Below are 26,854 nucleotides of genomic sequence, written 5' to 3' on the forward strand. Positions count from 1 at the left end.
CTACGTGCCCTTCATGTACTTTCTTTTCTACCAAGGCCAATTCTTTCTCAGCTTCAGGTGATAATTCTCTTGGACTATTTAAGTCCTTATCACCTTCTAAGGTTTTAAACAAATTATTCAGTTCATCATTTTTTACCCCAACAATAGTTCTTAGATGAGAAATGTCTCCAAATAATCTTTGAAAGTCATTAAGAGTCTGTAGTCGATCTCTCCTAATTTGCACTTTTTGAGGTCTAATTTTTTGAAGTTCTATTTTATATCCTAAATAATTAATAGAATCTCCTCTTTGTACCTTTTCTAAAGCAATTTGTAATCCCCAGCAAGGCAAAATTTTCTTTACTTTTTCAAACATTCTTTCTAAAGTATCTGCATTTGAATCAGCTAATAAAATGTCATCCATATAATGATAAATTATAGATTTAGGAAATTTTTTACGTACCACTTCTAATAGCTGTTTTACAAAATATTGGCACAAAGTTGGGCTATTCAACATTCCCTGTGGGAGAACCCTCCATTGAAATCTTTTAACCAGTTGAGAATCATTATAAGTAGGCACTGTGAAAGCAAATCTTTCTCTGTCTTTTTCTTGTAAGGGTATTGAAAAGAAACAGTCTTTTAAATCAATAACTATGAGAGGCCAGCCTTTTTAACAGAGTAGGTAAAGGAATTCCAGATTGTAAAGAGCCCATTGGCTGAATTACTTTGTTAATTGCTCTAAGGTCTGTTACCATTCTCCATTTACCAGATTTTTTTTTTATAACCAATACAGGAGAATACCAAGGGCTGGTTGATTCTTCAATATGATGAGCATTTAACTGTTCTTCCACCAGCTCTTGTAAAGCCTGGAGTTTCTCTGTTGTTAAAGGCCATTGCTGAACCCATACAGGCTTGTCTGTTGACCATTTTAAAGGTAGAGCTGTTAATGTTTTTGGAAGATTATCAGTTGTTGTGCCCTGTTCTTGTATGACATGGATGGCTGGTGAGCACTCATTAGAATAATATCTTTTAATATTTCTCTCAGAAACATGTACTAATTTATGATTTGTTTCTGAGATTGGAGGGATATTAATTTGAGTATTCCATTGTTGTAACAAGTCTCGACCCCACAGGTTCATAGCTATGTTAGCCATATATGGTTTTAATTTTCCTTTCTGTCCTTCTGGACCTATACATTCAAGCCATCTTACATTTTGTTTCACTCTAGATAATGTCCCAATTCCTAAGAGTTGAATGTTTACCTCCTGAAGAGGCCAAGTTAGATGCCAAAATTCTGGTGCAATTATGGTAATGTCAGCACCTGTGTCTACCAGACCAGACAACAAAACACCATTTATTTTTATTGTTAGTTTTGGTCTTTGTTCATTAATAGAAGTTTGCCAAAAAATTTTCTTTATGTTTTTTCCTATATTTCCTATTTTCTCTGTTTCATCATCTCGACTAACATGATTTATTCCAATAGACATTTGGTTATTTAGTTGCTTTGAGTAGGGGTTTCCTCTACAACTGCAGGAAAGGTTTGAACTGGATTTACTGTGGGGGCCTGCCTGAGGCCCCTCTGGGAGTTTCCCGAAGCTCGAGGCATAGGGTTACCCTGTCTGTCCCTTGTTGATCTACATTCGTTGGTCCAGTGTTTTCCCTTACCACACCTTCTGCATACTCCAGAAGGAAGGGGCATTCTGTTGCCAGTGTTCCTTGAATAAACATTATTTCTAGGAATGACCTGTTTACAATCCCTTTTCAAATGTCCTTGCTTTCCACATCCAAAACATCTAACATTGCTCAAACCTTTTGAAATTGCTTTTCCTACCCACATATCATCATGGTCATAAGCCTCTACATTAACTGTATCTCTAATCCAATCTTCCAAAGGTGCAGATCTTGCCTTTAACGGCCTGATTATTCTTTTGCACGCTGCATTTGCATTCTCAAAGGCTAAAGATTCAATTATTATCTGACTAGCCTCTGAATTCGGGACCATTTTTTGTACTGCTGAAGTCAATCTTTGTAAGAAATCTGTGAAAGATTCTTTGGGGCCCTGTATAACCTTTGTAAATGACTCAGTTTTTTTTCCTGGTTCTTCAACTCTGTCCCATGCATTCAAAGCTGCCGTTTTACATAGAAGTAGGGTTTGGACATCATATGAACATTGTGTTTGTACTGAAGCATATTGGCCTTCTCCAATAAGCTGATCCTGGCAGACTTGTATTCCGCTATCCCTCCATTGTCTTTCTATATTTTTAGCCTCATTACTGAACCACATTTTCCACTGGAGATTTTGTCCGGGTTCAAGAACAGCCTGTGCCAATTCCCGCCAGTCTTTTGGTAGAATCCTATTACAAGTTGACCAGGTGTTTAACATTTGCTTTACATCTGGGGAGTGCATGCCATAAGATGCTATTGCCTCCTTAAATCTTCGTAAGTCTAACATTTCAACTGGAACCCAAATATTTTGTTCATTCTCTTCATCAGGTAGCTGCTGTACGGCTACTGGATAAATTAAGGGTGATTGTGTGAACTGGCTTTCTTTCTGTAACCTTATGATCCAATTTTGAAACAACTTCACTATTTATTTCTTCTGTCTGAATTTGAATTTCTCTATAATTCATTTTTACCGGTTTAACAAGTTTTTCTAAGACTGTTATCCTGGCACTTAAGTTGACGATCTTTTTAAATAGTAAAATGAGGATAAGAAAAGTAATAAACTGAATAATTCGATCAATATTAATCTTTTCATATAGTTGTTCCATTGTCAGAGTGCCTAAAATTTCAAACAAAGCCCAATTTTCTTCCAATGTACACATAAAGCCCATTTTTTTTTTAATGTAGAAAAAAATTCTCTTTTAAATAGATATGTTAATTGACTTACCAAGTCTGGGTAGAACAGTAGAATCCCAGGGAATTTCACAGCCACCTGGTGTTCGAGGTGTGAATCCAGCGAGAGAGAGAGAGAGAGAGAGAGAGAGAGAGAGAGAGAGAGAGAGAGAGAGAAAGTGTAGCCGCTTGAGCCGAGTCAAGCCTTGGCTTTACAGGCAGGGGCCCTGTTCAGCAGGGCAGGTCTGAGTTGTTTGTAGCAGTTGCAAGTAGCTCCAGCTGCGGGTCAGTCAGGCCTGGGCCCAAGCTAGGCAGCCGGGCCGCCCAGGCTGGAAACCGGACCTGCCGCCAAGCCAAGCTAAGCGGTTTTTAATGAATTCTTGTCACGTTGGGCGCCAAATGTAGATGTATCCAACCTTCTTATTAAATAATAAACACAGAACCAATGCAAAGAAGAAAGCCAAGAGGTCAGAGCTAAGAGCTAAAACCTTACCCTTCCTCCTGCGGTGGTCCTACCTCTCCGAACCAGAGCTACCCCTGTGTTAAAGTCTTTATATAGAGTTCCTGTCCTGCCTTCTCATTGGTTGTAAACCCAACCACATGACCGCCTCCTCACAGCCTGTCTGTATAGGCCTCCAGGTTTTCCATGATTGGTATTAAGATTAAAAGCATGTGTATCCAATAATGGCTGTATCCCTGAACACACAGAGACTTACCCAGCTCTGCCTACCAAGTGCTGGAATTACAAGCTTACGCTACCACTGCCCTGCTTTCCTATGGCTTGCTAATAGCTCTGACCCCCGGGCAACTTTATTTATTAACATACAAATAATATTTTAATACAAATAAAATATCACCATACTTGCTGGCTCTGGAGACCCTACTCCTCATATTGGTTCACCTTACTCAGCCTTAATATATAGGAAGGTACTTAGTCTTACTGAACCTTAATATGCCAGGTTTGATTGATATCCATGGAAGGTCTGCCCTTTCCTGAACAGAAACAGAGGAGAAGTAGATTGGGCAGATAGGGACAGAGGGAAAGTGGTGGGGGGAAGGACTAGGAGAGGAGGGAGGGGAAATTAAGATTGGGATATAAAATAAAAAAATTAATTTAAAAAAAAGCAGACTGAGCAATGCATGAGGAACAAGCCAAAAGCAGTACCCCCTCTTTTGCCTCCGTATTAATCCTGCCTCCAGATTACTGCCCTGTTTATGTTCCTGCCCTGACTTCCTGTGAGATGAATGGTGATATGGAGGCTTAAGCAAAATAAGGCCTTTCTTCCCCAACTTACTTATTCCTCATGGTGTTGTTCTTCACAACAATCGCAAGCTCTGACTAAGAAGACAAGAATCTATGGCATCTACACGCCTATGTTTTTATATGCATGCAACAGCCTCTCCTGCTTTTTTGTTCTTAACTCTTCCTTCAAAGAACATTCAGGGAAAAGGACAGAGGTGAGGGTTTGTTTTTTGTTTTGCTTTTTTTCTGGGAATTGTATCTGCCCTGAGTTCAGGCCGGCAACAGACAACTCTGGTCCAGAGGACAGTTACACAGCAAACATCAAACTGTGGTTTACGTTGTCATAGAAAAGGCTGCCAGTTATTTAAGGCATTTGGTTATGTATATAACTTATTCTTCTACTTTCTTGAAGTACCAAGATAGGTTTTGTAAGTGACTTTCTCTAGTTCTTTCTCTCTTAATTTGCATGATTATATTTTTCTGGGCAGTGATAGACAATCTTTTCCATTTCCCAAAACTACTTAGGCTGGCTATTTGATGTAAAGCAAATTAAAGAGAAACTATCACAGAATTCAAGTTCATAGAATCATTTATTCCTTGATTTTCAGTCATTAAGTAGTCATGCAAAACCTGTCTTTGTCAAAATTAATAAGTTTGAATGGGGTTTCAGGGAAGCTGGTAAAACTTGGATAATTGCAGAAATACATTTAACCCATCCCTCAGGTCTAAATGTCGGCTATTATTAGGGTGAATTCAGATTTACCTTCAGATCCATCATTTTCAAATGCAAAATAATTGTAGGATTGCAAACTTTTGACCTTTATAAATGTCAAAAGACAGGGAAATGTCTTCTATAAGGCCAGTCCTCTGCGAACCATGTAGTGATTTGTTTCTTTACCTTTGCTCAGAACAGTTTTGATAGCTAACTAGATCCCTTTAATACAAGTAAAGGAGGAGAGTCTGTTACCTTGCTGGATTGAATTGACAGTGCTTTGTTGGTTAGAGTAGCTTTATGTAGGAGAACTCTTTTTTTTTCATAGTTTGGGTTTGCTCTGTCCTCATTGAACAGCCTAATTATGAATGGCCACTTTCAGTTGGGGTTTTACAGTAAGACAGGACAGAAAAGAGGGGTAAATCACACTGATTGACAGACAGAGATTTATTTCAAAGAATTGGCTTATGTAGTTATTGTAAAGGTGAAAAACTCAAATTCTGTGGAACCTATGGGCTAGAAAATATGGAAGAACTGGCAATATACATTATTTCTTATTATTTTTAATTTAATTTTTTTCATTCTACATACCAACCACTGTTCCCCATCCCGCACCTTCTCCCACCAACATCCCACCCCCTATTCACCCCTCATTAAGGGTAAGGCCTTCCTTGGGTAGTAAACACAGGCTGGCATACCAAGTTGGGGCAGGACTAAGCCCCTCCCGGCTGTATCAAGGCTGAGTAAGGCATCCCACCATAGGAAGCCCAAGGTATCAGAAAAGGCATAATTAGGTTTTGGCCAGCATCCTAAAAACGAGACCGAAAAAAGGAAAAGGTAAAACTGTACCTTTCATGCTCAGGCCTAGGAAAGGAATGATGATTCCAGGAAATGTCATAGGAGCTCCTAGGGACTGTGCTCAGAGTAGGAATTCTGGGGGGTGGGGGGGAGGAAAAACTCCACATCTCTTTAGCATACTTAAGGTGAAACTGCCTATCTCTGTGGTCTCTTGGCCAAGTGTTATCAACAGGCCCCACTGGAATATCAGATCTTATGCAAGCTCAAGATTCTGTTGTTCCTCATTGGGTCTTTCTTGCTCCTCTAGCAAGTGCACATGTAAGGTTGGAGGTCACTTACTGTTTTAGTTCACGCAGTATGCTATACTGGAAACAATACACCGTGTTGCTTGTCAGCAGTGAGCACATTTCTCACTGTCTGGAAGTGAGGAGTTCAAGACTATTGTGTACCTGAGTTTGAAGACTGAATATGGTCCACTGTCTAATTCGTGGATACGCCCTTGTGCAAGGACATAAGTAATAGTCAAGAGGGCTCAGCCCTTAGGGCTTCATCATTTTCCAAAGATCTCCTTTCTTGATATCATCATCTTGAGATTAGAATTTTTAGGGGACCCAAAACTTCTGGCCACAGAAGCTATCCTGTGATATCTTCTCTGTCCAGTGTCACGACATCTTTCTACATCTCTTTTTACCCTACAGTTCTCTATACTCTGTAGTGCTTTAGGTTCGTTTTCCTTTGACCCATAACCTGCATGGTATTTTCTGAAAAATAAAAGATGCCTGGATGTCTTTTTGCTACAGAAACTTCTCCTAAGTAAAACACCAGTTGAGTATTCACTGATTTATTTTTTATTTTTAAGTAAATACTTGTGTTCACAATCTCATTTCCCATTGTATTCACTTAAGGAAATATGTACCTTCTTCAAGGAGTTAGAGAAACTCACTTACTGCAGAAAGTAACAGTTGTTTGGGTTGCAGAATAATTGTTCTACTGTGTAAAGATGTGCTGCATTTTTGTTGCCGAATAATTGTTTAACCAGGTAAAAAAATGTTGCTGTTTTACCTTGCCTTCCTGTGGTTAGCTTAAATTAAAAAAGAGTTATCTAAAAACAAGCCTAACCTAAGGCCCAGCATCCATAATTAATAATAAGTCTCCGTGTCATGACTTGGTGGCTTGTGGACCAATGAAAATCCCGCTACACCAAAATTTATGTGAAGTTTCAATCTAAATGCTTGGCAAATAAAGTTTGCATAAAAGTAATCAGTATTTGTTGTGGGATTTAACAACTTTACTACGGTAAACTTTTTTTAAATGTACAAACCTAAAATGAATACATATCCTAGTAAAAACAACGGAGATTAAAATAGCATTTGATATTATTTACTAATTTTTATTATTTATTACCTTTTTTTACTTTTATGTTTGTTTCTCTGTATTTATGCCACCTGTGCATAGGCACACAAGGCGGCCAGAAGTGGGTGGTGGACCTCTTGGAACTGAAGTTATGGGTAAATTACTGTCTCTTAACATCGGTACAGGGACAAACTCAGGTCCTCTGGGCAGGCTGAGGGTGCTCTTAACCACTGAGTCATCCTCAACAGGAGATATCTAGTTTAGATGTTTTGTGTGTTGTTTGATACTGCTGTATTTTCCATTTCATCATGGCTTTCCTAGTCAAAGAGACTATACTATATTTAAAATTAGGCTAGGAATCAGGTGTGGTCATGTATTTGTGGAAGAACAGCACTCAGATGGCTGAAGAATCTCTTGTTCAAGTTCATTCAGTTTAAGACATGGCCACAAACAAACACACGAACAATAAAAACATAAAACCAAGAAATAAGAAGAATAACAAAAGGCTGTGCTGATGGTATAGCTCAGCCATAGAGAGTGAAAATGAACATAGCAATCATTAAGCCTTGGATTTAATCTTAAGTACCATGTAATACATGTATATACAGATGTACACATAGTAATAAACAAAAGTTTACATTTATTTCTATTTTAAAATTTTTAATGCAGTTATTTATTTTCAAAGATAACCCTTTTTTCTAACATACAATTGATGGAAATACAAGATAAACATCCATATTGCTTATTTTCTTTTTCAAATTAAATTACAAACATCATAATCCTCAACTATTAAAAAATAGCCTGTGTTTTCTTCTTAATAGGGAAGCAGACTAACATAGCCATTTTGTAGCATTTATACTGAAAATTTATCTTTACTTTCCAAAATTATGTATTATGAAATTTTTGGGTTTTTTTGAAATAATATTTGTAAAATCTTACTTAATAAAACAACATTATATTTTTAATGTAGCTAGTATTTTCAATATGGGTAGCTTTGGCATTTCCTTCAGGGATTTTTTATTATCACACTCATATTTAAGAATATAAAACATAACTTCAATCTGCAGTGACTGAAGAAGCCAGGATGTCGCCTCTCTATGTTCAGAATCCCACAACATCATCACCATGCACACTGTAAATCTCTCAAATTTAGTCATTTCAGTTAATATCTTGCCTCTTTTGATCAATGTTTTCCATTCTTCTAGCCCCTCAGCCATAGAAACTAACATTTTATACCAGGTATCTGTGAGTTCAAATATTTCTAGACTGGTCATATGTTAAGACCATGGATTATATTTCTTTCTGCCCCAGGCTTATTTCACTTAACAGTATTTCCTCTAGTTGCACCCATGTTGTCACAAATAGCATGGTTTTCTTCTGGAAACTAGGCAATTTACAAATTTTAGGTCAAGGTGTTTCCAAAAAAGACAATGAAGATGCATGCTGCTGCTTAATGGCAATATGAGCAATAACTATCATAGAAAGACCAAAGTCTCCCTTTTGTGGCAGCTTTTAATTTCTGCATCACTCTTCCAAAAGAGTAGCAGTGGATGAAGCATTAACATATAACCTCTTGTTGAATAAAATATGTTCAAAAGTGATGACTGAATAATAAGCAGACTGTAAGAAATCAAAGGTAAAATTTATAATAACAACTAAAATATTTCATCAAAGAAGGCTGTAGTACTGAAAACTGAAAATTCTGAATCACTTCTTGGATATCTGAATTTCATCAGACTAAAGACTCTCAACTCATCTCCCCTTTCATTCATCAGTTTATGGACATCTAATCTGTTCACATTTCCTGGATATTGTGAAATTGTGAATAGAAGAACAGTGAACATGGATTCCTAAGTTTCTCTGTAGTAGATTATATATTCCTCTGGAAAGATTCCCAGGAGTAAAGCTAGCATATAATATAGCACAGGAGCTGTGAATGGGGAACGGAGAATATTGGTACGGAAAGGTTCTGGATTACATGAAAAGGAAGAAGAATGTGTGATGGAGGACTCGATATTCCCTGCTTCCTAACTCTGAATGGGATGTGACTGGCTGCCTCAAGTTCTTCCTGCTGTGCCTTCTTTGCCATGACTGACCATGCACTCGAACTTAGAGCAAAAGTAAACTCTTCGTTCCATAAGTTGTTTTTACCAGGACATTTTTATCAAAGCAGCAGGAAAGCTAAGTAACTCCCTGTCTAAGTTAATTGTCGGTTTGATATTAGTCCAGACTATCTGCTGTGTTTTCAAACGTACTGACCTATTCCCAGACTGATTCACCAAGTCAAATTGCATTAGTTAAATAAATAAGATTAAAGCAGAATAAAGTAGTGTGCTCGTGTGTGGTGTGTGTGTGTGTGTGTGTGTGTGTGTGTGTGTGTGTGTGTGTGTGTGGTGTGTGTCCCTTCTATGAATGCTTGCTCTGGTCCATGGGAAGAACATAGCATGTTATTTATCAATAGATACATTCTAGTCTAAATCACTGGTTTTCAACCTGCAGGTCATGACCCCTTCAGGGGTCAAACAACACTTTCATAGCAATTGCATATCAGATATTTACACTGTGATTCATAACTGTAGCAAAATTACAGTTATGAGGTAGCTACAGAAATAATTTTGTGGTTGGGGGTCACCACAACAAGGAACTGTATTAAAGGATCACAGCAGTAGGAGGGTTGATAATCACTGCTCTAAATGATCATGACATAAAAAGAAGGAAAAGATAATCTTAGATTTACAGAAAACAAAATACTTTAGAGAACTCTTCCCTAAATGACTGTTTACTAAACCTCACACTTCAAGGTTGAGAGATCTATGTGGAAGAGGAGGCAGAAAGGTTGTAAGAGCCAGAGGTAACTAATGACCCCGAGGAAACAGCATCATAAGATACAAGAGGACTGAGACACAAGTGAACTCACAGAGACAGTGACAACACTCACAAGACCTACAGAAGGTTTAAACCAGAAAAATCCCAGTGCTGTAAAGGTGCAGTGGACACAAAACCCCATCCCTAACGAAGAAGAAGCTGTATGCAACTGATAACTGCTGAGAACGGGACCACCAGCTTCTCCAAAGGCATGCCATTCTACATCAACCAAGTTCCAGTGCAGAACCCATGCTCAGAGAACAGAAAAAGAAACCCATGTGTTTCTGCTCATTTCTTTGTTTGTTTTGTTTATTTGTTTCATTAGGTTTTTGCTTATTTGTTTTGATTTTATAAGAACATGGAGTTGATTGGGTAGGGTAGTGGAGAAATTCTGGGAGAAATTGAAGGAGTAGAAAACAATATGATCAAAATATATTGTGTGAAGAAAATCAAATGAATATTTTTAATTTACAAAGTTTACAATAAAATGGGTTTTTCTTCCCAATACTCATTACTGGACAAGGAAGATAGCTCAGTGGGTAAGATTTTATCCAGCATATGCCGTAGAATCTCAATTTTAATCCATAGCACCCATGTAAAAAGTCAGAGTGTTTGTAATCTCACCATCAGAGGTCAGAGGCATGTTCATGTTAGGTAAATGCTGCCAGACCAGCCTAGCCAAAACAGGCTCTTTCTGGTTCAGTATAGGACCCTGTCTCAAGGCAGTAAGTTGAGGAATGACTGAGGAACACTTTCAGCATCCTCCTCTCATTACCAAATGGGAAAAGATACCCCACACTTATGTCTATGTACCAAACACACATAACCCTACTATTAAATAATATGTGTAAATCTCATAAAACAAACTCATTATGATGAAATAAGTATTATAAAGATGAATTGTACTTTTACTAATTTTACAGATAAAAGCAAATATCTTAAGCCTTTACACTCACTGTTTTATAGTCCTATATTATCTATTGGATTTATATGACCAATACAAATAGTGACCAACACCTATTTTAATATTCCATGAATAAACTTGTAATGAAAACTGGCCTTAACATCACCACATCCCTTATCTAAATTTGTCCTGCTAACGAGGCAGTATTACTTTCCATGATGGAATTTGAGCAATGTCAAATCTGGCATTAATATTTATATGTTTATTTTCACCTTTCTCTCTATTCTGAAATGCCCATTATTTTACATTGCTCAGCAACAAAAAAAAATGTATCTAAGGGAAATCTTACAATTATTTCAAAGCTCATTCTCTGCAAGTCTGAAACAAAATTAGAGATTACCAGATTAAGAAAACCTATAGTTGCTGTCAGCCCCATGAGATTTGCCTACTTCCCAATTCAATACTTTTCCTTGAGTTTCCATTAGTTTCTGTGTCATCCTAGTCTTTCCGATAGCCTTCTGTTTTATCATGACAGAAATGAAAAATTGAGTCTTTCTTACCTTGAGGGATATTTCTCCAAGTAATATAAATAAATTCCAAATGCCATACTGGCTTCCTAGAAGACACTCTAATTTGATATGTGTTTGCATGATGTAGGAAGCTCAAATACAGTTAGCACTATTAGGGTGATGGCGCTGCTTCTATAGTGAGCTACCCTGTGCTTTCTGCATGTGTGGTATAGCTATTCTGGGTGCGGTCTAGTGCATTTTCATTTTCTATGATCTGTCATAAATTGCTTTTATAATTTATTCCTTCTTCTATCTTTTTTTCACTCAGAAAAAAAATCATATGGAAAAAATTAAGAATATTCTTTGCAAGCTCCGTGACTGAACTGTATACAATTTCTAAGGGCTCCAAGCAATGATCTGGAACCTTAGAAATCCCAGAGACAATGCCATATAAGTGCTTGGTCAGAAGAAGATGAGATGCTTCTGTGACGCTTGGAATTAACAAGGAAAAGTGAACTGTGTTGTGCTTGAAACAAAGAAAAACATTTTGCTTCATAATTTCATTGATGCCTTGAAGAATAAGTCCATACAGCGTAATCCACAAGTTAATAGCTGTGTGTGGTAGTTTGCTTCGCAGTCAGAAACTTCTTTGAGGAAACAACCTGTTACCTGTCAACCTCAGTAATAAAGGAAAAAACAGAGAGAGGGAGGAAAAAACAAAGTAACTGGTGTAGAATTGTAGAACTTAGGAGTCAAAGGTGTAGTAAATATTGCAATTATAGTATAATCTCAAAAACATTTCTTTAAAAGTACAGAGCCCAGTTAAAATAGGCAATATTTATTCAAGCCACAACTGGAAATCATAGATTTCATACTCCCTTGGTGCCTCAACAGTCATAAAATATGAAGAGTTGGTTAAGGCTAATGAATATAAAATGATCAAAATGTATTTTGTGTTTCTTTCTGAAAAGATTATTCTATAGGAAATCTGGAAAAGAGCTAAAAGCAATAGAAAGATATTAGAAAAAAACTAGACAGAAAAAAAAAGAAAAATTAAAAAGGAAAGTTGTCCATGTAAACTTGCATTCTTTATAACAACTTCTATTTAGGAATTGAGGTATCTCTCTTTTTTTTTTTAAATCAAACAGTTTGGTTATAGCTGTTTTCAGTCTATATACTTTGCTATCACATTTGATTTTTTCATTTATCCAACAAAGTTTCTCTTTTATTTTTTTCTTTTGGCCTCAAAATGTTCAACTCCATTATCAAAACATTCATTCTAAAGTCCATATCAGACTGATGGTGTTGGCCTCTAAAACCTACTGCAGCTTTACATCGCAGATAACATAAGGACTCTTCCTCCAGGTGGTTCTTTCATGTTAATCCCTCTTCTCAGGACCAGTATTCAGCAACATTCTCCCCACTGGTTACTGAAGTTAACTCAGCAGTTTATAACTACTGGGGATGTTTTGGGGGTAGAAATTTTGAGATCCTACTCTGTGAGCCAGAACAGCCCATGAGTTGAATCCAATCACTATCGTAGAATGTACAGGAGTCAAGACCAGAGCCTGGGAGCTGCACTGGTTTTTTTGTTGCTGACTTGGTATACTGAGGGCCTTGCTGCTTCTGAATGTCAGCTGCCATATCTGTTCTGGCAATTTTTTTTTTTTTTTGAGCTGTCAATGGAACAGCCACTAGCATCAGTTCTTACAGCCTTCCTATGGACAAATGTGAGGACAACAAAGAAAACAGAAAGAAATATACTGTGAATAACTAAAACTACGAGACAGCTGAGAGCCTTGACTGCTGGGGGAGGTTTGCAGAAGGCTGCCAGATTCATTGCCGCAGCTGCTGGAGAGCAGCCCACAGCTATAGTACTAAGTGCCAAGGGTCTTGACACCCTACTCTTAGAGCTGGTGGCAAGATACTCTTGGCAGATATCCTGGGTGCTCTCCCCTTAGCACTGGGTTCCATGCCCCCTCGAAACCCCACTGCAATAATATTAAGATCAAAAGGTTCTCAGCATCATGAACTCACAGCTGCTAACATGAAGGGAGTCGATCCTCACCTATTCACAATTTCATCCAAACACAGCAACAGAATTCTCAGCAAGTTGGTGGCAATGATCAGCAATTATAACATTTCCTAAACTGCTTATTTTTTATAACTTTATATATGCATTTTAATTTCCTTTACAGGTTTGTTAAATGTTTCTGTATTGTATGCTAATTTACGTTAAATTTATTTGAAAAAATATATCAGTTGGCATTAAAATGATTAGTTCTAGGTCTAATAAAACATGATAACAAAAATAAATAAAATAGGGATAGTGGAAATGGAGGTTGGGTATAAAAGAAAATTGCAGAGGGTTTGATGGGAAAAATCAAGAACACTTGTTTTAAAGAAAGGCATGTCTTGACCACAGTAGTGGATATGCAAATTTATGCATGTGATCACACTGCATGGTACTAAAACTAAATATGCACATGCACTAACACACAAACAAGTCATACTGGGAAAATATCAATTTTCTATATGGATTGTCATGTCAGTAGGACATGGCATGGTGTTTGTGTCAGTATTGTATCATGATATTCTAACAAAAGAAGTTACCACTGAGGGAAGTGAATAGCAGTCTGTATTACTTGCACTTAAATAAAAGACTATTTCAGATGCAATGCCTATATGTCAGTAATATTTATGTGAAGTATAAATACAAACAAGGATTGAGCTGTTAATCTACAGACATTCTAGAAGCCCCCTTAAAAAGAATTTTTAGGCAGTCAACACAAGAGTGCCCATATTATTCCAACACATGCATGCATATATTCATAAGCAGTTTTTTTCAGTGAAGATAGAAATTTCCATTAGAATGAAAGTGTAATTGGTAATGAACAGTTTTCTTTTCTGTTCTTCCTGGACGAAGAACGGATGACCAGTGAATCAATATCTTGCACCATAGGGCTGCAGTTGAATAATGGTACACTAAGTAACTGGTGCTCCAAATTGTTCAACTTAAATATCAAAAAGATATTTTCTTGACTATTTAAAATCTGATGGCACAATAATCACTGATCCTTGGGTTTTTAGAGGTCTTTGGATATGTAGAGCATGAAGTACTAGGCAGCTCTGCAAAGCAAAGAATGTCTGTGTGTTTTCCACATTTGGCTGCCTGTGAGAACTTTCTGGTGGGAACCCCCACAAATGCTGCCAGGAAAGAAAACAGCATAGATTTTTCTAATTAAAAGAGCCCCTTGTTTTAGGAAGCACATCAATGAGGCCTTTGGTTTTAAATTCTATTTGAACAACTACCTTGTAATTTGGAATGCTCATCAGGAACTATGTGCCATTAAGCAGCACAATGTAACTTTGTTAAGGATCCACTTTAGAAATTACATTCTATTTTCTACTTGCCTTTTCTGGAAGAACCCGGTATTTAGGGGATGCTCCCTTCCTCATTGGATTCTGCTTTGTATTTATCATTAAATGTGAGAACAAGTTTCTCTACCACTTTTGTGTGTGTGTGTGTGTGTGTGTGTGTGTGTGTGTGTGTGTGTGTATGTGTGTGCGTGTATGTGTGTGTGTGTATGTATGTTTATAGAAATATTTAGAAATGTGTAAAAAATTCCAAGGTGTTTTAACTGAAATTTAAATATATACAATAATGTAATCTACCTTTCAGGGAATCATTCTTTTTAATTTCAAGAATGAGGGATTTAGAGAATTGCTGTGTTAATTACCTTTAATTTAGTTATGTGAAACATGGTAAGTGTGATGAAGAGCCCACTTTTGACTTGTATATTCATGTGAACTAATAAATAAACCCATGTTCACACTTGTATTCATGTTCCTGAGATTAGGTTCTCCATGTGTTGATATTTTTTCTTTTCTTGATCAAAGTTCAGAAATAGAAGTATGCTCTTTCTTTCTAAGAAAGTGTTAACTTTTACACATTTCTGGCCCATATAATGGGTTCTTTCTCTAAATATTTATTTACCCAATTCTCTATTTCAGTGTTATAATGTGGTATTTATATTTAGTATTATGAGGCATAAATATACATTTTAAATAATTTCTGAAAACATAGGACTAGAGAAATATGTGGTTCAAAGCATAATATTGTCATCAAAATAGACCCCAGTCTTCAAAACATGTCAGATGGCCTGCATTAGAGAAAAGACAGGATGATTCTGAGATTGGAGACATTGCCCTATGTTTTCATTGGGTGCCTTATCAACACTGAGATCCTGCAGGAATTAGCCCCTTTTCTCTGAGAGAGGCTGTTAAAGTACCACAGGAACATTGGTCCTGTAAATGCTGAAATTATTTATGAGACTTGTAACTGTTGCAATTGTATTTCATGATGACTTTGATAATATCTCCTGTTGGAATTCAGCTACTATGCTGTGTTTTGCCTAGACATTTCCATTGTCATTAGAGTACTTACTCTTCCTTTCAGCTCTAGGTGATATGTCTGTAGGTATTATATGATTACTTAATACTATTCTTGTCAACATTTAGTATCTACTTGACTATTGTGTCAGGCTGTGCAAATGTGGCCGAACATCTTTCCTTTAGCCACCAGAAATTTCTCTGAGGACAGAGATTGTGAGTTCCTAACAATGTACCCATGCCACAGAAACAGTGTACATTAAATTTATATTTTTTTAAATGGTGAAATAAAGGTTTCAGGTGGATGAAGTTGTGGTGGGGAAGCACAATGCTATTAAAGAGAATAATTTGGAAAGTGTATTGTATAATTCTTTGGAGGAAAGTACAATGGTTGTAGAGTAAATATGAAGTAATTATGATATATTTACTTTTCATTTACTGTAGAAACTAAAGACTGATTTTAAAATGGAAGGGAAGTAGAAAAGTTAAGAGAGTTGACTTTCAACACCTAAGGACTGTCTTATAGGAAATACTAATGGGATTTGAAGAAGCGGGTGTGTTCAGACATGGAGAGGAAGACAAAAAGTAACCAAATCAACATGTTTCAAAGTTAATTATAAAGGATTTCTGATTATATGTTTCAGGAAACTGAAGAATTCTCTAGATAGTGCTTATTATTACTATTATTTGCTTCTATTTCATTGATTTTATCTTAAACTATCTGAATTATTGCCAACAATCACTTGGGTCATAGAGAGCACACATTGGAATTTTCTCTTAACCAATTTCGTAATTTCTTTTTCCCTTTTCTAGACTATCCTTTCTTATTTGAACTCAATGAATACAAGTCACAGCCTCTTTTGTTTCCTCTATTTTACAAAGCATCCTTGCATCATTTTTCTTTGTGATATGCTATTTTTTGCTTGTGGCTTAAAAGGCTGGAAAAGAGTATATTTTGGGTTTTTCTAATTGTTTCCTGCGCAATTTTAACACAACACCAATGTATCTGTTTAAAATTTATTGACCATCTAACACAAATGCAGTATGACTCAGTAATTAGATTTTCAAATCTGAGTGACAATCTTAGCCAGAATTCCGGTGCTGAGACAAAGTACTTGAAAAATACCAGCAAAAACGAAGAAGGATTATTTCTGCCCATACTTCTGAGGTTTTAGTTCACGGCCACTTGTGAAGTGTTTTGTCTATCTTGGCATGGGAAAGCTGATTATCTCAGGGTGACATTAAAAGAGAAATGGATGGGGCCAGAGAAGAGGAGAGAGACAACAAACCAATATATTCTTTTCAGACAAGTCTTAGAAGTCTACTTTCCCAACTACACCTCAAATCTTAAATATTTACTACTTTTCTGTAGTATTACTAACTGGGGACCAAACATTCAACCCATGAACTTCTGTTTACATGGTTTTAAATCTTTTACTGTGTGTTTTGTGTGTTTATGTGTTTAAATCTGCACCCCCACTTGTGTGCACTTGTACATATCTATGCACTCATTTATACACTATCCATGTGCAGAAGCCATCAGAGGACTTCAGATGTCTGTTCTTTCACTCCTAGCTTTATTCTCTTGAGACAGGATCTCTCACTTTATCTGCAGGTAGGCTGGCAACCAGCAATCCTCAATGATCTTCCTGAGTCTGCTCACCAAATCTCTGTGTTCCAAGCATGTATAGGACTATGCTAAACTTCATAAATGGATGATGTCAATTTGATCTCTGTTCCTCACAACTGTATGGCAAGTGCTGTTATCTGCTGACCCATCTTCCCAGTCTCCAACCTATGAGCTTTAAAAGGTGTGTCTCAAATGCAGTGCATAATGCCTCATGAGCATTTGTACAAGTATAAAGGTGTATCTTCAATGCAGAGTATAACAGGTCATGAGCGTTTGTATAAGTATACACAATGTCACCTGTATTCCATGCATGCATAGCAGAATCTTACAAGATGACCTTCACTTCCCTTTATAATTAAAAATACTTGAGTGTCTCATTTATGTGACCACACATTTTTCTGTGTTTATTTATATCATATGAATATTTGATAGCCACCATGCATTAAAACTGTGAGTTTGAGGCCAGCCTGGTCTACAAAGCAAGTTCCAGGAAAGGCGCAAAGCTACACAGAGAAACCATGTCTCAAAAAAAAAAAAAAAAAAAAAAAAAAAAAACCTTTTATATTTAACACTAACACTCAAAGTTGGGTATCGTTTTCTTCAGTTTACATACATATGGAGTCTGTGGTTCAGTGCGTAAGTAGTGAATAATTATAAATTAATAAGCAACAGACTATGCTAAAGTAGGTCTATCTGTCATCAAACTTCTGATTTTTCTGCTTTCATTTTTATATTTAGGAATTTATTAATAATTAGTTAATCCTGAAATTGTCTTTAGAGGTATCTTGTAAAATCAGAGAAAATAAGATTTTATGAAATGTTCACTAACACCTAGCCTCTGTACAATGCTTATCTAATAGGAAAAACTGCAGGACTAATTGGCCATGAGTAAATGTGCACAATATTTGTGACTATTATTTATTGGAAGGTTAATGATGTTCTCCCTTACTAAAACAGGATGGTCTCATGAATAACTTCTAAGAGAAGTGTTGTGTAGACATTTTATTTGATCCGTGTTTTAAACTTGAAACTCAATATTTTTCTCTCAAATGGTTTTCTAAAAGGTCAAAATTGGCAACTGGCATGAGGTTATTTGGGAAATAATTAAGAGAGGTGGTGAACTGCATACACTGCACACATTTTGCCAAAATAATCAGTGTTCCCCAGGTTTTCACTGCTGACTTTGCATTATTTTATTTGTGGGTATTTATATAGGCCTAAATAATATTATTTCAGCTGGAAGGCAGTATGACTATCTGTAATATACAGATTAATGACTTTTCTTCTTACTGATCAAATATTTCCCTAAAATGGGAGTCAAGGATTATTTCATTCAAAAATAATCCAGACCAGGGTTATTTGTGACAACAATGATAATAACACAAATCTCATTGTATGCAGCATAAAATCTTAAGATCTCATCTTATTAATTGAAAACCAAAATCACTTGAAGAAGAGATTTAAGGATTAATTTTTAAATCAGTTTTAATCCTCTTTTTCATTTTTCATTATACTACAGTGAAAATCATAATGAAAAATGTAGTCCTTAACCTTTAATATTTTTTCTTATTTCAATGTATTTGATTATAAGGACTCTAAGGTTCTATCCTCCAGCACCAAACCAGAATGTAGATGTTTATAGTCAATGAGTTGTTATACCATGAGTTGTACAATTCAACTTTTGGACCAGGCAGAGTTCTAGCTAAGACCATGTGTTCTAAGAGCTGTTTAGAGAGGTATAATGGGCTTTATAGGAGAAATACTGTGTGTGGAAATGGAAAACTAAGTTTCAAACTGCAACTGGACTCCCAGTCTGTGCATGAGTAAAATGCATTCAAATCGAATTTCAAATTGAATAGTTACATGTAATTATACTAGTATATGTTAGTATATATAACTGCACAAATTTAATTCCTGTTGTAGTACATTGTCCATATGAAATAGGTATACATTTATTTCAGAATACCCAGTTAATTGCTTTTTAACTATAACTGAAAAATTATTTAACTGAAGTAGGTGGAAATAAATTGATATAAATACTGAAATTTCTCTAAATCTGGGAACTCTCACTAGTGTCTGCCAATTTAAAAAATGCAGAAAAAAATCATCCTGAGTGTGATATTCCAGACTCAGAAAGACAAATATGGTATGTATTCACTATGTACAATTAGCTGCTAAGTCAATGATGAAGAATCTACAAATCTGTGGAATCCCAGATGTTAGGTTTAGAGTAAGGGACTAGGGAGGGCAGATGGGTATTGTTATAAAAGGGAACTGTGATAGATAGGTATGGATTGATGGGGATGATGAAAAGAGAATCAACTGAAGAGAGGCAACGGAGATGGGATGATGGGGTGGATGTAGGGAGAGACAGCTGAAATGAGGGCCATTTGAGGGGTAGAATACAGTAATACAGTAGAAGCTTCTTGAATACTGAAGCTTCTAGATCTAGATGAAATCCAGAAATAATGGGGGAGACGTGGCCTCAATTGGACATCTCTTGTCACCATATGAAGCTTCCAGTACTGGAATTGAATTATATCTAATTGGGTTTTTGGCTAAAGGGGTCTCATAGGAATCCACAAACTATCCAGGTTGTTGCTAAGACAACAGGGTGCTCTCCACAACCTGACTTAAGGTCCAGTTGCTGAGGAGACCTACACAACTCAGTAACTACAGAGAAGTTGAGCTGTTGCCTGTGTAGAACATCCACGCACAATACTAGTGTCTTTGGTACAGGAAGGTACTCTGCAGGCAACTATAGGGGGACATAATGCCCAGCCAGACACACACTGTTCTTATCTACAACAGTGCATTCCCTGTCCCTGTGCTAGGACAATGGCGACACAAACTTGGTGGAGTAGCCAACCAACATCTGATTTGACTTGAGGACAACTCCATAAGAATGAAACCCACGCCGGGCGGTGGTGGCACACGCCTTTAATCCCAGCACTCAGGAGGCAGAGGCAGGCAGATCTTTGTGAGTTCAAAGCCAGCCTGGTCTAGAGAGCGAGAAGGTGCAAAACTACACAGAGAAACCCTGTCTCGAAAAACCAAAAAAAAAAAAAAAAAAGAGTGAACCCACACTTGTCATGCAGGAGTGACCAAAAACCTGAGACTAGACAGTGCAGGGCTCTAGGGAAAATAAAATACTATTGATACTATTGTTATAAGATATAATAAAAAGTAGCAAATATGACTCATACTAACAGACTGCTGTACTCACAGATCAGTGCTTTGCTCAGCCATCATAATAAATTTTTTTTTTCTGCAACTTGTTTGTACACTTGGGATTCCCATAAAAACATTAAACTGGAAGCCATAATATATACATATTGAACTTGGTGCAGACCTGTACAGGCTCTGTGCATGCTGTCTCAGTCTCTGTGAATTCAAATGTGCCTTCCTTGTTTTGATATAGAGAGCCTGTAGAGAAGGGAGAAAATACAGAGACCCACAACCAGACATTATGCAGAGAGAGAGAGATCTTGCAACACTCAGCCCTGAATGGGATATTACTATTAAATAAATCCCTTTCCTCAAAGTTTAAGAAACCACATGGAAGAGGAGGCTAAATGAGTGTAAGAGCTAGAGGGGATGGAGAATACCAAGTAAACAAGGCCTTCCAAATCAACACAAGGAAAGCTCATTGGAATTCACAGAGACGTGGGCAGCATGCACAGGGCCTATACAGGTCAGCACCAGGTCTACTGTGTATATATTATGGCTTCCATTTTAGTATTTTTATGGGATTCCAGAGTGTGTGAACAAGTGGGCCTCTGTTCTTGTGCCTTCTCTTGGGTTCTTTCCTTCTGTTTATCTTGTCCAACTTCAATGTGTTAGTTTTTGTTTTAACTCTATCTATCTATCTATCTATCTATCTATCTATCTATCTATCTATCTATCTACCTATCTCTATCTCTTAGAAGCCTGTTTGTTTTCTGGTGGAAGACAGGAAAGGAGTAGATCCAGATTGGAGGGGAGGTGGAAAGGAATAAGGGAGAGTAGAGGGAGGGGAAACCATATATTATGTGATTTAAAAGCAGTCTAATTTCCGTAAAAGGAAATCCTGACCACACAGCTGGATGAGGAGTGAGTTTGAGGCCATCCTGAAATTTAGAGAGAGCTCAAGTTTAGCCTGGGGACCAAGATGAGATCCTGTCTCTCATATGTAGTTCGTAGCTTTGAATCTTTAGATTTGTGTGATTAACATGGAATGCCTGTAGACGTCAGAGACTTTAATGCTGAGGACGATAGTAGAACACATGTGATTTTAATGTAGAGGGGAGCATACTGAGGTTTAAAGGTTTAAGTGGAATGGTAGGATAAGTTCTGGGGGAGAAGAACAAATTCTTCACTAAAATGAAGGATGTATGAAAGTTAAAAACCCCCTATTTTGAAAGATAATGAAAATTAAAATAAAAATGCTACATTCATAGTAGTGACAAAAATATAAAAAAAATTATAACCCAAACAGATAGTAAAACCTGCTTACAATAACAAAGCTAATGCATTACTATGGAAAGCAGCAAGTGTAAGAGAAAACAAACCCAGCTCTCTTACCTTTTCAAACAAACTCCATTCAGTAAGATTATCTGCTAAGCCAGGAGTCCCAGGTCATTTGAAAAGACCAAATCACAGTGTAGCTTTCTCAAGGTTGTTCTCTCCCTTAGCTCAAGGTGCCAAGGTTGGCTTGAAAGTGAAATGAGCAGACACAGTGGCCTGTAAAGAAAGAATTGTAGTGGTGGGCTTAAAACATTTCTGGATAAATGTTCTACAAACTCAGATCAACCACAGATGCCAGGAAAACTATCAATCACAAGTGACAGAGAATGAAACAATTTCTTTGATAAAACCAAGTTTAAGCAGTTTCTAAATGCCAATCCAGCATTACAGAAGGCAGTAGAGGGAGAATTTAGTCTGAAGAGGTTAACTTCCTTATATCTTTTCAAAGACCCGCTCTTAGATCCATGGAATCTTTTTATTGCTTTTTTTTTCATTAATTTCTGTTTTAAATTTTTCATGAAGCAAAAAGGTTTATCTTGGCTAATACTTTGGGAAGTCTCACTTTATAAATAGTAGACTTTCTTAACTTTCATTTTTGAGATTATAATTTAGTTACAGTGTGTCCCGTTACCTTTCCTCCTACCAAACTCTCTATATACCCCTTCCTGCTCTCCTTTATATTCTTGGCCTTTTTGTGTCTTTTCAAACTAACTATTATTACATAAATATAACATATGTAGTCTTAAATATAACCTGTTCAGTACATATAATAATACATGTATGCATGTTTTCAGAGAGGACTGTTCATCATTGGACAACCAAATGGAGTGCTCTTTCCTGGAAAGGACCACCTCTCCTGTTCCCTGGACTCCCCAGTTGTCTATAGTTTTTTATGTAGAACTGAAGTCTCATGGACTTTTCTCCATCCAGTTTGGCATGTCCGTTGGTATCCTCCTTGTTCAGTTCACATTTGGGCAGTCATATTGTTAAGACTCTATGGCTATAGCTTCTGATATTACTAGAAGACACAATCTCACAGCAAACTCCCTGACTCTCTGGCTTTTACAGTTTGTTTTGATATTAATTATTTATTCCCATCTACTTGATTCAGGGAAATATAAATTAAACCAACACTAAGATTTCATTTTACCCTAGTCAGAATGGCAAAGATCAACAAAAATACAAAATCAATAAATTTTGACAAGAGTATAGGGAAAGTGGGTGTCCTCATTTATTATTGGTGGGAATGCCAGTTGGTGTAGTCCCTCTGGCAATCAATATGAAGAATCTTCCTCAAGTTAAAATTAAGACTACAATATGACACAGCTATACCTCTATTTGTCATACACCCAAAGAACTCAATATTCTGCTCTACAGATACTTTCTCAGAAGTGTTCATAGCTGCTCTACTCAAAAAGGTTAGAAAATTAAAACAACCTAAATATCCTCCAACAAATGAATGAATAATGAAAATGTAGTACATATACAAAGTGGACTGCTATTCAATTGAAATGAAATCATGTAAACTACAGGCAAATGGATAGAACTAGAAAAGATTATATTGAATAAGGTAACATAGACCCAGAAAGAAAGATACCACATGCTCTTGCTTATCTGGAGTTCCTAGCTTCAAATCTTCAGACGCAAGTATATAGCATGGAGTAACTGGTAGAGAGTGATGTTGAGAGGGAGGAGATAGCAGGATCTGCATGATATGACAGGGTAAACTGCAAAACAAGAAGGGACTCCAACTGGGGAGAGACAAAGGAGAACAATAGAGAAAGAGAAGGAGGAAAGACAGAGAAATAACAGCAGAGTTGTTTGATAAATCCTCAAGGAATTATTTTATGTCTACCTAAAATTATATGCAATACAGGAATATATTTCATATAACATACACACACATAATGTGTGTGTGTGTGTGTGTGCGTGAGTGCATGTGTGTGTGTGTGTGTGTGTGTGTGTGTGTGTGTGTGTGTGTGTGTGTGTATGTGTGTGAGGCTTAAATACGTACATATATGGCTTAAACAAAATAATCTACTTGGGCTGATAGTGCTTACTAAAAAGCTGTAGCCTATCTACTGAAAGCCTCTATACAGGCTGAGGGATCTCTGTTTTAATTGTTGTCAGGGTAGTCCAAATGACCCCCCCCCCCTTAGACAGAGTAAACTATTGTTGTCTCTCTTGTTTTTTGTTTGTTTGTTTGTTTTTGTTTTTGTTTTTTTTCCCCCAGAGGCTGAAGCTAGATCCCTGTTGCTGAAGACACTACACTTAGGATAGAGGATTCAGACTATTTGAGTTGGGTATAACCAGAAATCCCCCTTCTCGTGGTCTAGCTTTCATAGTATCATGCAGTACTGTGCAAACCTCCCAGGAAGGGAAGAAACCAATATTCCTCTCCATCTGTGATGCCAATGGAACAAAACAATGACAGGTCTTTTAAGTAATCCCTAATGGTGCAATAGTGCTACTCAGGACTTGACAGTAACCAATAGCTGACCAATAAAATTAAGGCCCAATGAACAAGAAGAGATTCACGTTACTGTAAATCTCATCACTCACCCAGGGTTAGTGAGATCTTGGAGGAGAGCCTACTGCTGCTAATTTATTAGATCAGCATAATTTCTAACTACATTCCAAATTTACCTTTATACCCATGGATAAGTGTATGTCTCACACCTCATCAAAGATAATTCCCTTGACAGAACACTCAGACCATTACAGAAAACCACAACTAGACACAATCTAGAAATCCAAGGACAGTCTGGCGCCTAACCTCAGTGGATACATCCTGCAGCAGAACTCTTGCACATAAGGCTCCAGTGTAAGAGGGGACCCAGAAAGACTGTAAGATCCACGGAATCCGGAAATCAACTGTGATTTCCTGTCTTCTAGAAATGGCTGCCTATATAATACTTCCACAACGAAAATATAAATAGACAAGAATGGATTAAAAAAAAATCTCACAGGGTCCACCCTAAACAAATAACTATGGGCAATGAATAACTGCTGAGAGAGGCAGAATTAGCCTCCCCCAAGGATGAATCCTTTAATTGATTATGTAGTACAAAGTAATACAAAATAAACAAAAACAGCCTCAACAGTTGTACTTATATATTGCTCATGCATGAATGTGTGTGGGTGTGGGTGTGTTACAACAAAAATCAAAATAAATGAGACCATAAATTTGAGAGGGAGTAAAGGAAAGATTTGGAGGATGGAAAGGGGATGGGGAGGTGATATAATTACATGTTAACAAAAACACATTAAAATTTTAAAACTACAGGCAACTGAACAATGCTGAGAATGAGAGGAATAATCTTCCTCGGGACTGAGCCTCTTAATTGGTTATTTATTACCAAGTGGTCAGCCTTGAAATCTTATATACAGATAACTAAATGGACTGAACAAGTGTATGTATATATTTATACATATATACATATATATGTAGCAATAACAAACAAAATAAAAGTTCATGAATTAGAGAGGCAGCAAGGGGATACATGGAAGGAGGAAAGGGAAGGGAGGAAATGATGTAAATATATTTAATTAAAAGTAAAAACTAAAAAATCTCAAGTAGTTTTTATTTAATTTCCTTAATTATTAGAGACATTGAAAACATTTTAAACATGTTTCTTAGCCATTTTTTAAAATCTGTTTCCTTGAGCATCTTCTGTTCAGATCCATGGTCCTGTTTTTTACTGTGTCATTGGTTTTACTGGTTCTTTTCTAATGCTTTATATATTATGGTTGTTTATCTTCAATCCAATGCACAGTGGCGAACACTCTGTCCTATTCTTGGGTCTTCTCCTTACTAAGTTGACTATTCCCTTTGATATACTCATTTTAATATACAAAGCCCTTTAGGTTTATGAGGTCCCATTTGTCAATTTTCGTCTTAATTCCTGAGTTAATGGAGTCCTAGTCAAATTGTCTTTACACTATTATCTTGAAGGGAATTGCCTATGCTTTCTTGCAGCAGTTTCAGCTTTTCGGAATTCACATTGAGGATTTGACAAGTGGTTGGAGGTAGGAAATAGCTCTGAAGGGTGCTAGTGAGACACTGTTTCTGTGAAAGGAGAAAGGAGGAAAAATATGAGTGGTGAACAGGGAAGGGAAAGGGGATAGTGTTATAGGGGAAGAAGGACACACAGATGATGTTAAAGATGCTTGAAAAAGCCATAGAGAAACAACAGTCTCTAAGCTTACTTAAACTTCGTAACGTTAGATGTGTGTGTATTAGTTGGAGTCTCTTCACAGGGGGTGATGTTCCTCTCCAGAGGAACACATTGTCTAACAAAACACTACCAACAGTAAAAAGAACTTCTCTTTCTTTAGTACATCTAATACAACTCTTAACACCTAAAGCTCAGGGAATACTGTGTAAGTAGTGGGTAGTACAGCTGTAAGAGCCAGGTGACCAAGACGATTTCTGTGAGATCAGGTCTTCTAGAAATTAGAGGGACACTCATAAAGTCTCAACAATGTGGTTGCCTAAATAAGACTGGCATGATGGCAACAACAGTTGATATGACAGTGAAATTTTCACAAGACTCTACTTCCAGATGAAGAGCTACAAGCAATCAGTAACTCCTAAGAGAGGGTCAATCAGGCTTCTCCAGTGATGAGCTTACTGATAGTTAATCCAACCAATTGCTACAGCAATTACATATGATTGTTCTATTGGCTTACATTTTTAAGACTATTGCAATAATTCCAGTGTTTGTTCTAAAATATATTTCATAAGTTAATTCTAACATGTACATTTATCTTAATACAAAGAAAACGTATTTAAGTTTGGCTGAGTAATTGCAACTATAATCCACACAGATTACTCAAAAGAAGTATTTCCAAGTGATACTTAATTGAAAATGGGCTACAGAAGTATTTCTTTGATCTTTCCCCTATTTGCTGATCTTAAACTGATATATGCATGTTGAAAATATACTTATGTGCTATTTTTACTATTTTGCCCAACCGTTTAATTGTTCCATACATTTTAATTAGGGGTATATTAATATTATTTGATGGAAGTACTCTAACATATATCAACCTTCAAATGCTTCAGATCGTCATCATTAAAAATTCAAATCACTATGTCTTGAAAATTGAAATTTCTCTTCCATAACCT

Source organism: Peromyscus californicus, unplaced genomic scaffold, assembly GCF_007827085.1.
Source record: "Peromyscus californicus insignis strain IS unplaced genomic scaffold, ASM782708v3 Scaffold_6__1_contigs__length_162567912, whole genome shotgun sequence".
Classification (NCBI taxonomy): Eukaryota; Metazoa; Chordata; class Mammalia; order Rodentia; family Cricetidae; genus Peromyscus; species Peromyscus californicus.